Source organism: Hipposideros armiger, unplaced genomic scaffold, assembly GCF_001890085.2.
Source record: "Hipposideros armiger isolate ML-2016 unplaced genomic scaffold, ASM189008v1 scaffold_424, whole genome shotgun sequence".
NCBI lineage: Eukaryota > Metazoa > Chordata > Mammalia > Chiroptera > Hipposideridae > Hipposideros > Hipposideros armiger.
Window position 1 is genome coordinate 703,122 of NW_017731774.1, and position 9,732 is coordinate 712,853.

Consider the following 9,732-nt stretch of genomic DNA (forward strand, 5'->3'; position numbering starts at 1 on the left):
TGTTCTTGTATTTGGGTCATTGTTCTCTCAAACAATGGTTTCGAGATGGTTATTATGATTTGCTAGCTCTTTTTTTTTTTTTTTGCAGAAGTTTACAACAAGCCTAAATCAAATAAAAGTTGCTTCTATTTCTAAACCTAAACATGATTCAGGATATAGTTTGCATTTCAATAAATCTTGGTCAGTATACCCAACTAATAACAGAGAATCAGTAACAGGAAAAGATGGGGGGGGGGATGCGGGAGGGGAGAGAGGGAGGGAGGGAGGGAGGGAGAAGGAGGGAGAGGGAGAGAGAGAGAGAGAGAGAGAGAGAGAGAGAGAGACAGACAGACAGACAGACAGACAGACAGACAGACAGACAGTATATCTACAGAGTCCAAACTTTGATGTGCTATTTCCTTTGCCTCAAGCATCTCAATTTGAACACAGGCTATGTCACAGCAATGTCTGGGCAATTTTGCAAACTAGCAGGTCTACCCCCAAAGAAGCCAATTTATGTGAAATAATTTCATGGAAGCTTTTATCTCTTCTGAAGGGAGCAAGGGTAGACTCAGTCCTAAGCAGCTGGATGAAGAGATGAGGGAGAAGAGAGAGCGTTCCTTCCCAGCCTGGCTTCATGGACCATGGAGTCACTAGGAAAAGAACTTCTTCCCTCATCTTGAATTCCTGTTGACACAAAATTTAAGATCTACTCTCCCTGAAGTATTTTTCTCTTGGCTTCTCCCCACAAGAGGAAAAGTGACATATCTGAGTGGCGAGACAAAGACATGTGTCACTGCAGCCACATGAGCTCTCTTAAGTCTTTCTCTGTCCCCTGCCTGTCCTTCTCTCCATTCAGTAAACACTACAGGGAGGGCCTTACCTGCAGGGAAAGATACAAAGATGTCCTATGGCTGGATATGTAAATTCAATTCAGAAAGGACAGAAAACCCATTTGGCCCCTTGTCTGTATATCACACTAGCCCTACAGCAATAACACTGGTATTTTTTACCTTTGTATGAAAACACAATGTGCCAGACTCCGTTCCCAATGTTTTACATTCATTGATTCGTTTAGTTATCATAAAACCCTATGAGGTATGTGGTAGGCCTTACAAAGATGTTCACATCCTAATCTCTTAAACCTGTGAATATGTTTGGTTATATGACAAAAGGGGAATTAAGGAATTAAGACTGTGAATCCACTGATTTTAAAGCAGATTATCTCAGATTATCCAAGTGGGCCCAGTGTGCTCACAAGGGTCCTTAAAAAAAAAGGAAGAGAGAGAGGCACAAGAGCTCTTGCGGAGTGCAGCAACATGAGAAAGACTTGGCTGACTGTTGCTGGCTTTGACAATGGAGGAAGGGACCCATGAGCCAATGAGTATAGGTGACCTGTAGAGGCTAGAAAAGGCAAGAAAATATTCTCCCCTGGAGCCTTCAGAAACCTGAGCTTGGTTATAGCTCAGGGAGGCCAATTTCAGACTTCTGACCTCCAATATAGTAGTACAATAAATGTGTGTTGTTTTTAGCCACTAAGTTCATGGTAATTTGTTACAGCAGTAGGAAATTAATGCAAGGTTATCGCCACTAACTTGTTGATGAAACTGAGACAAGGAAATGTTAAATAACCCATAAAGTCACACCCGGTCTGACTGTTTCCAGAGTCTGCCTACTTGACCACGGTGGTAGGTAGCTGCCTCTCCAGTGTTTTCCCCACTTGGATTAGAAATAGGTAGGAAAACGGGTACAACTAATTTCTACCTTTATAAATCTCATCAGGGGCGAGAAGATAACAAACATTGTGTCAAGTTTTACAGCTCTGGGCGTTTGGCATGTATTCTCTCATTTGATCCTAAGAATCTCTTGTAGTGCACACAATTATTATTCCCATTTAGCAGGTGAGAAAATTGAGTTATGCAGAGATTAAGAAAACTGTCCAATGTCACAGGATTACTAAGCAGTGATGGTAGGAGTTGAGCACTGCAGACTCATAGGAAAACCAGATCTGTACGTGTCCTGGTAAACATGACGAATCTACTTTCACAAGCCTTCTGAGATACACAGACACCTGCAGTGTTGCTTCAGGGCCTGATGACAAAATGTCACATGAATGAGGTAAGAGGCATTTTCAGCTTTTCTGCATAGACACCGCCCCATGGTCCTATACTGTTGACAATGCCTGTTCCTTTCAGCCAGGAGGCCAGGGATATCTAGAAGAGAGAACAGTGCAGCAGCTCTGACCTGGTTTGTGATTAGACATGAGGCATCCCCAGAGGTTTTCAGAAATATCTAGGGCAAGAAGCGGAGCCTTTGGGAATAAGTGGGTGTCAGAATCAACAAAAAAATATGAAATAGCATCTTTACTATGACTCTATCCATAGCTGGTGAGTTTAGGAAAAGACAGGCACATTTGAATCAGTAAGTTGTTGCTGTGCTACTTACAACTACAAGATCTCAGCAACATACAATGAGAAGCACTTCATTTCTCACTCACATGCCTAGAGTTGGGCTGATCCAAGCTGGGCCAGGCTTGGCCCTCAGGCCAAGGGTCCCATGGGTCAGGTCCAGCTCTGCCCCATGTATCTCTCATTCTGGGACCAGTAAGCTACCCAGTACATGTTTTTCTTCATGGTAATAGTAGATGTGCAATACAGACAAAAAACTCTTAAGGCATCAGGTTTGGAACTTAAGGACTAGGTTTGGAACTGGCATGCCAGCCTCCCATTTTCTTTGGACATATCAAGTCACATGACCAAGCTCAACACCACTGGGACAGGAGAGTATCTTTTTCCCACAGAGGTAGCAGGAGATGTAGAGAATGTGTGCTGACCAATAACAGAGTCTGTCATAATCATTGCAAGTCAAAACCCCGAGGAGAAACAGAAACCCTTAAAATAAAGTCTGCAGCCATCCTTCCACTACAGACGTAAAGGCTCTTGCTTCTGTTCTGTACCAACTGGTGATCTGCTGTCAGAGACATGCACTCTGGCATTCTGTGTCCTCAACTTCCAACATGTGTGGATGTCTGCTGAACCGCCTGCACATCTGTACTCCATGATATAATGCCCCCAAATGGGACCCAAGTTCCCAGCCAACACGGAGTCCACTCACAGGGATAAAAAACTCTCATATGAAAATGGTGCTTTTATAACACAGCCTGGGAGCTTGTCATGCTGGGTGTCCCCAGCTTCACTGCTGTCACGTACAGCCTGTTGGAGGGTCATCTACCTGTGTACTGGCCGGCTCATGCAAACTCATTACTTTGAAAAGAACTTTTGAGGTGTGCTGCACTCAAAGGAAAACAAGGGAAATTTGTTTTCAATTATCTTCCCTCTCAACTGAAGACCAGGCAAAAGAGCAGAGAAACAGGGAGTCCTTAAATTGTATAGTTATAATAAGTTAAGAATGTGACTTATAAATGTTTTAAAAGGTAGAGAGAGACCTTGATCTTTTCTTTGAGAAAGAAAAAAAACAGATGACAATTTTGCAAACTATTAATATATTACTTGTCTATGGTTAGAAAATATGTCATCAGAAATAAAATGATAGAATTTCTAATTTGTTCCATTAGAGGAAGCCAGGCTTCCCTTTCTTGACTCCCAGAAACATCATCTGGGAAGAAAACTGGAATTCCCTGAGCAAGGGAAAGGCATGGCTCTTGCAATTTTATACTGCTCTCATTTTTTCTCCTCGTGTACTTTCTTTTAACTTCAGAATTAAAAACAAATAAACAAAGGTGGTGGTAGACTTTGCCCTAGGGTTTTGTCAGAATTATAGGTGTCTCTAATTCTCTACTGGTCAGTTCTACTACGGACTGTGCTCTGTATCCATCAAATTTCTGCTCAGTAGGGTATAATAATAATAAAGATAATAAAAGAACATGATTTGGAGTCAGACCCTTGGACAAGTCCTTAGCCTCGGTTTTCTGTTCTGTAGAATTGAGATGTTGATACCTGATTTATTTTAAGAGGATATTTTGGATAGCAACAGGTAAATTCCAAAAAGGTAGTTATCACATTGGAAAAATGTTAGTCTTGAGTTATCAGGAAATTTTGTTCTCTTCCTTACACTTGTTCTGAAAGGTGGACCCTGCATTAAGGCACATACCTTCCCCATTTGCTCCTTGTATTATGACAGGACTGTGGCTGATCTGTAAATCCTCCATGGTATAATCCTTAGTCAATCCCCCAGGCACCTATTCTTCAAGTACAGATTCAACAATGCCGTCCACAGTCACAGACAGAGGGGAAGAGAGCTGAGGTGGGTGTTGGGAGGGAACTACACACAGGCTCTTAAATGTTTTGTTGTAGAGGCAACACACATTACTTATACTCATAACCCACTGGTCAAAACTAGTCACATGACCCAGACACTCTGCAATGGGACTGGGAAATGTGAAGGAGCAAATGGACATTCACCTACCAGGAAATATCTCTGCCACCTAGGGATTCAAGAGAACTAAATCTAGTCTTTGATCACCCTGACCACATGCAATTTCAGGTAGGGCATTCATGTCTCTGGGTCTGAACAGACAGTCACACTCCAATCTCATCCCGTCTCTCTAATGTGATCACCATTTTCTGAGCTCAACAACAAGACTGATTTTAAAGCTCAGGGGAAATTTTTGATTATTAAGAATGCACACTAAAAAGAAAGTATAAAAAGAAAGTATAGTGCAGTGGGCTGAGATTAAGGGAGGAAGCTCAGAAATTTAGAGCCTGGAAAATGAAAGTTAATAGGATGCCAAGAAGAAAAAATATATATTAAACAATGTCAAGTTTTAAGAAAAATCTAGAGCACAGTTATGAACTATTGGTAGCTTCCAAGACACATCCATATCACAGATGTGTTTTATTTTACTTACACAAGATTTTTTAAAAATGTTTTAATGAACTGCCAACATTTTAAAATGGGAAATTGTACATAGAAATTTAGATTTCGTGCCCCTGTTCAATTGTTGGGAGATTGGGTAACACTGAGTTAATGACAGTTGTTTTCTGCAATGCATGGCAAAAATTAGCTGGAGGTGAGGGGCTGCTGTTCGTTCCCATTCACCCCAATCCCTACCAAGCCCTCTTCATTCATTTGTAGTATCTGATGACCCCAGTAAGTGTTTGGGTTTGCAACTTCTCATCTAAATGAGCCGGTACAAGTTCTCCCCAGCAATATGAACAATCATGCTGTGAAATACATAGAGCCTATTTCAAACAAGAATCTCAGGCAGGCATCTCCAAGTACCATCACAGGCCAGCACAACCCTTTTGCAAAGCAATGGAGCAAGTTATCAAAGGCTTTCCAAATGTCCACAGTCTTTGATCCTGTAACTTCACCCTGGAGACCATATCTTAAAGGGACCTTCCCTACAGTGCTTTAAGTAAAAGTTCATCATGACTCTATTTATAATGGAAAACAATTGGACGCCATTAGAAAGCTTATGCTGAAATCTTTAGGTAAATTATACTATGTACACCCTGTCAGCTCTAATGCATCTAATACATAGATAGATAGATACAGACAAATATTAATCAAGAGTCATTCTACTAAACTACAGAACTGTACTCTGCAAAAATGTTAATTCCTACAAACTGAGAGATAACTGAGGAACCCATTAAGATTATAGGAAACCAAGCTGAGTTGTGCCTATTAAATTCAGTGTGTTATCCCTGATAGGATCCAGTTTGGAATGATATTGCTAAACAGACATTAGGTGAAGCAATTGACAAAAAGTAAATAAGAACTTTTATTTGATAAATCTATTGTATCAGTATTAAATACCTTAAATGTGATCATTGCATTGTGAACACATAAGAGTATGTACCCTTGTTCTTAGGAGATACTCCCAAAATATTTAGGAATAAAGGATCATAAAGTCTTTGACTCAATCTCAAATGATTCAGAAAAAGAAATATTAATAATACTGTATATGTAATAGAATCAGAAACAATGCAAGTATGGCAAAATATTAACAATTGGTGAATTTGGGTAAAGGATAAATGAGTATTTATTGTATTATTCTTGTGGTTTAAAATTTTTTTTTTCAAATTAGAAGTTTAGAAAAAAATCCTCATCTGGAAGATGCTCATGACATTGTGTTAAATAAAAAATTTAAGTTAAATAATCATGTATCCAGTGTGATCTTAATTAAGTTAGAAAAATCTCTCCATTATAGAAAACAGGACTGGAAGGGAAATACTGAAAAACCAACAATATCGAAATTTGGTGGGTGGACTAGACTGGGAATGCTTTTGCACTTCCATTTTTTCTCTATATTTCCTTCACATTTTTAATAACCATCCATCACTTTTATAATGAAGAAAAATAAATACTTAAAAAAAAAAGAATTACCAAGCACCATAGGAAAAAAACAGTAATTTTTTCCCACCTTCTCAACTTTGAGCCTACCGCCCAAATCCAGAGCAATGACAGAGGAAAGGGGTTCAAGCTCTCAGCCATTAAGTGTGAAAGACTGTTTTTCAGGGGCTGCCAAGTGACCTTTAATGAATACCTGTCTGAAATAGAAAAATCATAGTATTCCAGGCTAAGGACTTAATGTATAATTTAGCTTTAGTATCACAGTGGGGCCTCTGGGTATATCCCCAGATTTAAGATTTATAGACAAGCTGAAGAATATTTCTGAATTTGGCTGATGCTTCATGGACTTGGATTTCAGGTTCACATGCTGCAAAGTAGCTAAACTCAACTTCAGATCGGAGGCCAAATGGGTCAGGCCTCGCTGATTCATAAGCCAGCGAGCCTCTTTCATCGATGGTGAGGTCAGCATCCTCTCAGTTGCTAGCGGGGATCCTGGCCTAAGACTCCCCAGCAACTCTTCCCCACATCCTTTCAACAAGCTTCTTGTAACTGAGCTTACTGTTCTGTCTCTATTCTCTGGCTTCTGTTCCCAAAAACCCACATTCTCCCCCTGAGAACTGGAGGCCACCTCACTCTTGTCTGTCTAAAACAACTCAGCACCCTTAACAGCCCTCTTTTTTTCTCTGACCTTGGCGGCAAGCATCCTATAAAAGCCTCCCTTCCCTACTTTCCACTGGCTCCAGGAGTTCTCTCCAAGCTCCATCCACCCTTGCTTCTCACCTACATCCATTACTCTACCTTGCTGGAACATCTGTCTCCAGCCAGCTCCTCCCATCACAGGCGGGCATTTCTGACCACCCTTGAAGAAGCCCTGGCTGGGGCAAGAGTTTCCATTCAGACCCTAAGACTTCTGTTTTGGACAAGCCTAGTTTCCAGCTTGCCTAGACCAGAGAAGCAGCTGTCACCATTGCCAAAGCCTCTCCGGAGGCCCAGAGTCCTTCTCAGCTGCTGCTGGCCACACACCCCCCCACTCCCACCCCACCTCCTGGTGATGGCAATGATCTTAGCAATCCTCCGACAGAGCAGACCATCCTGCCACAGCTTCTAAACCCTCATCCTGCTGACCTGGCAAGACTATCAACCTCAGTCATCCTAGAGGCACACCATTTCCCAGAGTGGTGCAAAGGTACATGATACCAAGGCACTGAGTTAAAAGCCTGGAGTAAGGCCACTGAGATCACATCCTGCTTCTGCCACTTACCAGCTTTGAGACATTATGTAAGCTACTCACCCTCTCTGGGTCTCAGTTTCCTCATCTGTACAGTGGGAATAATAGTATCTACCTCGTGGGGTTATTAAGAGGATTAAATGACTTAAAAATACCTAAAACGCAAAGAACAGAGCCTGGCATATAAAAAGTGTTGTCTAAGAGTTTTTATTACTGTTCATGGCCCTGTACTGATTATGGCCATTGTCCTGAGCACACAGCCCTTGAGATACAAATGTTACATCACTTCCCTGACACGTTTGGGGTTTAGGGATCCTTGGAGAGGCAGGGAACTCCTGTGCTTCGGCTGCAGTCCCCTTGGAGACGTCTTCAACCTTCCCTGCTCGTGTCCTGCCACCTTCTCGAGCTTCCAGAGCCCCAGCATGCTCTTGCTGCCTCAGGACTCTCAGGACTCTAGGGGTCCCAGGTTTGGCACCCTTTGTTGGCCTCCTGCTTCTCAAAACACCTCTCCTTTGTCCTTTCACCTCCAAGACATGTAGCCTACTCTTCTCAGTGGGCACTAACCTCCAAAACATAAGCCTATTGAGGATGCCATCCCCCAAAATAATCACAAAGCCTGGGTGCTCATATAAAATGGGTGAAGACAGATGAGCTCAATACTCTCTGCTGCCCCCTCCATGTCTACTTCCCACCTTCCAGCTCCAGAAGCTGTCCTGCAGAGAGTGCATCAGTGGGCACCTTTGCCTCTGGGTTGGAGTAAGCCACAGGGACACAAGGGTAAATAAAGGTCATCAGAGTTTCCTCGGCTGTCCCCTGGATCTGTCTCTTGCTTCAACAGTGTTTGGACGGAACAGACCCAGGGACGCCCCTTCTTCCAGCCTCCGACCACCCTCCAACCACTTTTCCAGTCTCAACCTTCGGAACCAACTCAGCCATCCTCGGCCTCCGAGACCAGCTAACACCGTTATTTGAGCTTAACTCCTTACTGCTGAGCAACCATGAGCTCCCAAGTTCGTCAAAATTATTCCGCCGAGGTGGAGGCCGCCGTCCACCGCCTGGTCAACTTGCATCCCCGGGCCTCCTCCACCTACCTCTCTCTGGGCTTCTATTTCGACGGCGACAATGTGGCTCTGGAGGGCGCGAGCCACTTCTCCCGTGAGTTGGCGGAGGAGAAGCGGGAGGGTGCGGAACGTCTCCTGAAGATGCAAAACCAGCGTGGCGGTCGCGCCCTCTTCCAGGACCTGCAGAAGCCTTCCCAAGACGAGTGGGGTGAAACTCAGGATGCCATGGAAGCTGCTATGACCCTGGAGAAGAACCCGAACCAGGCCCTTTTGGATCTGCACGCCCTGGGTTCTGCCCGCGCAGACCCCCATGTCTGGGACTTCCTGGAGAACCACTTCCTAGATGAGGTGAAACTCATCAAGAAGATGGGCGGCCACCTGATAACCTCCGCAGGCTGGCCAGCCCCCAGGCCGGGCTTGGCGAGTGTCTGTTCGAAAGGCTCCCCCTCAAGCACGACGAGGAGCCTTTGGAGCCCAGAGGCCTTTGAGGGGCCCCTCTGCATGCCCCTGGCATCGGGCTTCTGCCTGAGCCTCTCCCTGAAACAGCTAGGCAGCCTTCTAACCACCCCGGGGCCCTCTCCCATACCGTGGACCAAATTGAAACAATAAAGCTTTTTGCAGCAGCCAAAACAATAAATAAATAAATAAAAATAAAGGTCATCAGAAGTTCAGAGGACAAGAGAAAGGTGAAGTTGGAGTGCTCATTTCCCAGCTTCCCCACCCAGCTGCAGCAGCTGGCTCCATTCCTCAGCAGAAGGTCACAGCCCCGGTGGGCAGCCCTCCCCTGCAGCCACAGCTCATCTCCATTTGAATCATCGCTCTTCACCTTCCCTCTTCAGGCGAAGCGGTGGGCTTCCCCTCCCTTGTTGGTTGCCCTTGACACCGCCTGCACCTTCATAAACTACCTTCAATCACCCGATGAGTCACTGACCAATACTAAAGGAAAACCACAGGGGAAAGAAATGCATTCATATGTAGATCAATTAGCTGCCGCCATAACTACCCTGTATTTTGCTCTTACCGTAGTCCATCCAGTGGACACTACTATGACTTCTGTTTTATAGGTGTGAAAATTGAGGCTCAGGTTGGTTACAAAACTTAAAATAGTGAACAGCAGAACTGGGATTTGCTTTCAAAGCTAACCGACTC

At 43.8% G+C, this 9,732-nt stretch overlaps 1 pseudogene; it reads left to right on the forward strand.

The window, feature by feature from the left end:
- The first annotated feature begins 8,321 nt into the window (after window positions 1–8,321).
- Window positions 8,322–9,086, forward strand: LOC109394435 (ferritin light chain pseudogene; annotated as a pseudogene).
- Window positions 9,087–9,732: the final 646 nt, after the last annotated feature.